A 3,690-nucleotide genomic window follows, 5' to 3' on the forward strand; every position below is an offset into this window, starting at 1 on the left:
GTTGGAATGTGAGTTCACTCTACGGTGGCTGTGAAAGGACAATAGACTCAACCGCGTTTCAGTTCCGAAGGAAAACAGCCGAGCAGGAGTTTTGGCAGGATCCAGCAACCTAGAACCGTGAATGCTATTTACCGATAAGAGAGGGGGAAAAAAATCACAAAATAAACCAGGAAGCAAGGCCAAGCTAGCCAACAGAAATAAACATAAACAAAAGAGGAAGTTGAATATATAATACAGTTTCTTTGGCGCACAAATAGTAACTGACGAATAAAAAAATAATGCTGTGTTAAATTCAATAAAGTCTTCACTTAACTTCAAAGTTTTCTCTTTTTTATGCTACTTTTCTTTTGCATCACCCTGTTTCCTAGCTCACCAACTGGCTGCATGTTCTGTTGTCAGTATGCGTTTCACACCGGAAGATAAATGGTGGCGCACAAGCTGCTTTTTTTTTTGGTTACCTTTAAGCATTTTATTTGTATTTGGTTTTGCTGTTTTGTTTTAAAGAAATGAACCATAGTCTATATTATAGGTAAAGGTAAACAACATAAAAATCACTTTAATCTAATTTATGACTTAAAACTAGTTTTGTTAATGATGACAATAATAATAATAAATAATTTATTAGTAGTAGTTGTAGTAGTAGTGTCAAGAAAAATGGGATATATTGCCATATATTATAATTTATTGACTTTGTTTTATTTTCATAATAATATAATTATGATTATTGTCATCCTTAGAGTACCCCAGCTAGCACTGAACGTCCTGTCAATGTCCGCTGAACGTTCGCTCAACGTTTTCCAGACTTTGAAATGAAACGCCATTAAAAGTCCGGCGGACTTTCAAAATACTTCATTTAGTTCACATGTTCTTAAATACAGTGAGCTAAAATGAACTGAACTAGTAGCATGATAGTGCATTCAGCAACTCCAGCAGTAGCCATCGTAGTATCTTTCTTCCGGGAGTCGTATATTTGCAAATTTGCTCAAATGTTGTCGCGTGAACCAGATTTGTTTTGCAAAACTAATTGCTGTGACATAGAGTCAAATTAGACACATTTCTTTTTCAACAACAGCAACAAAAAACCTCTTTCCCTAACCCATCTGGGTTCTCTCGCTGAACTCCAGACTCCTTCTCTTTGTTCCGTATGCGTGTCTGAGCACCGGGTAGCCTATAGAAGGCGAAGATAATGCAACTCCACCGCTCCCATCGCAACATTTACAGTAGGTTATAGAAATGTGTCAGACATGTGTGGTTTCCTCGTCTTCGTGTCAATTAACCGGTGTTGTGTCTGGCTGCCTTCTCGACAAAGCAAAGCGACGTTTCCCAGGCAGCAGCTGCAGGACTCCTCTCTCCTCTGCACCTCAGCTCATTACAAAGTGGCGATATACATGCTACGAGTGATTATGCTCCACGCTGGCTAAGGTTACAACATGTTTGCAGGGCACAACCGGCTGCTCTCGGTCGCTGGGACCTCTTGTTTTTCGGAACATCTGCTCCTGATTTTTTTTGTTCTCCCTCCCCTCCACCTTTGTGCATCTGGTTGCATTTGCAGAACAAAATACTATGGACTATCTTTCCATATTCATTATTATTTCCTCAGGCACCGTGTCGGGGCTCTTTGGTGCGTCAGATTTGGACCTAAGCTGGTATGTTCTCTCACGCCTGGTCCATGTGAGACCTAGTTTTGGGCCGGCCAAGAAAGACTGGTTGGGAAATGGGCTTAGATGTCGACTGGTGTGTATGTGTGTGTGTGTGTGTGTGTGTGCAGAGACATCATGCTCCTGTTTCCTGGCCACCCTGTAGATGCCGGTCCTCTTGCTTCCCCTTTCTTTTCCATCTCTTGCCATCACATCTTTGTGAATCTCATTAAACAACTACTCAGGTAATGTGATATGTGGAACAAAGTAATGCACAGATAAAAGCTGCTGCTGAGATCATCTAAAGCAGGTCCAACACAACGTGGTGATGTAAGTGGTGAAAGTCGGCTCTTGTTGGATAAGAAATCATATAAAGGGCATTGTAGATAAAAAAATAAAATAAAAAAAATGGAGGAGATTTTGCCTCCCCACCCCCAAAAAGCTGAGATTTTCTGGAAAAAACAAGGTAACCTCTAAGTGTGAAAAGTTCCGTATTTGCTCGGAAATATTTTTTTAAACACAGAAATTTCCACTTTATTAATATTATTATTATCTTTAGAAAATTTCGAGACTCATCTCAGACAGTTTCTTGGCAGAAATTAATTTGTACTTTTTTTTTTTAATCAATTATAGCCCTAATACGGATTTGTACTTTCAGCACAGCCTAAAATATGGAACATTTTAGAATAATTTCCTGTATAACATTTTGTTACATGACGACATCTAACTCTTCACAAAGTCTGTTTAGAGGCCAAACGAGAACTTTTCAGTCCACAGATACAAGCTTACTAAGAGCTGAGTATTGTTTTGAGCTAAATGACAGAATAGTTAAATAGCTTTTTTAGAAGAGAGAACAGCGAAGCAGCTGTGGATGTAACCGATGTTTAAATATTTGTATTCACTCCTGTTTCATCATGGCTGTTCTACTTTATGTCTTCTAGATTTCTGCACATAATCTGGAGCAAATAACTTTAAAAAACACACACACAAAAAACTGTCTGTCATTCAATTTGTAGCCGAGAAAAAGAAACAGAAACTCCGCAGTCTGATCTCCAGGGAGCGCCCCGAGGCCGACCAGGTGATGAGTGAAGATTTCGTGCTTTCGTTACAAATCTTTGCCACTTTTCACCAATAAGGCGATTCATTTTACATGCTAATCCAGATCTCCGTAGGAATGTTTCTCCCTAAAATCCGTATCGAAAGGATCTTTGGGGATCCTTTTCTGGTTTCCTTTGTCTCATTTGGTGTCTTCTTTTTTTCCCCCCCTTTAGTATTTTTTTCCTGGAAAAACCCCGCCCATTTTATCATTTTGCTTTCTGTATTCTTCACTGGAATGTTAATCTTCCAAGCAACAGTTTTATGCAACGTTTACAGACTTGTGGAATGGACAAAAACAGTCTGTGCATCGATGTTGGAAGGAAAGTCCTTCTGGTGGTGACCGACAGTCCACCTGTCATAATACAGAAAGAAAAAAAAATGTCTGATGGAGGGGTGTGGGCTACAGCCTGATGATGAAAGATGGGCTGTCCCCTCTGACATTTCAGGCGGTCAGAGTCAACAGGACGACCACCACCCAGGTGGCTGAGTGGAGGGCCGGCCAGCCAGCAGACAGACACTGACCGAGCAGTATGCGCGCCGATTCGAACAGCTGAAGAAGAGAGCAGACGTCCCGCCGTTGGGGGCCATCAATCACACCCCGAGCTAAAAAACACCGGCGTGTGGAATCTGGCTGAAGGGAATCGAAAATTAGAAAAACAACAATAAAGCGCGATAACAAGAAATGCAGATATATAACTTGTCGGGAGACCTCACACACGCTGCTCCCTGACAGGACGAGCCTCAGCAAGCATAATAAACATCCAGGACAAAGTATTTTGTGCAAAGCAACGTTTGGCTCCCAGGGGAGAATCTGGGTCTCATTACGGATACGTGGGACGGTGCATGTGTGAAATGGGGAGTTGGACTCGTTTCTCTTCTTCGCTACAACAACAGCAGCGAAGTGCATCTGGATGCTCAAGCTATCAGTGAGCTTCGCCGACGTTCACATGGTTGT

The sequence above is a fragment of the Poeciliopsis prolifica genome, unplaced genomic scaffold (genome assembly GCF_027474105.1).
Source record: "Poeciliopsis prolifica strain line A6 unplaced genomic scaffold, Auburn_PproV2 SCAFFOLD007, whole genome shotgun sequence".
Lineage (NCBI taxonomy): Eukaryota > Metazoa > Chordata > Actinopteri > Cyprinodontiformes > Poeciliidae > Poeciliopsis > Poeciliopsis prolifica.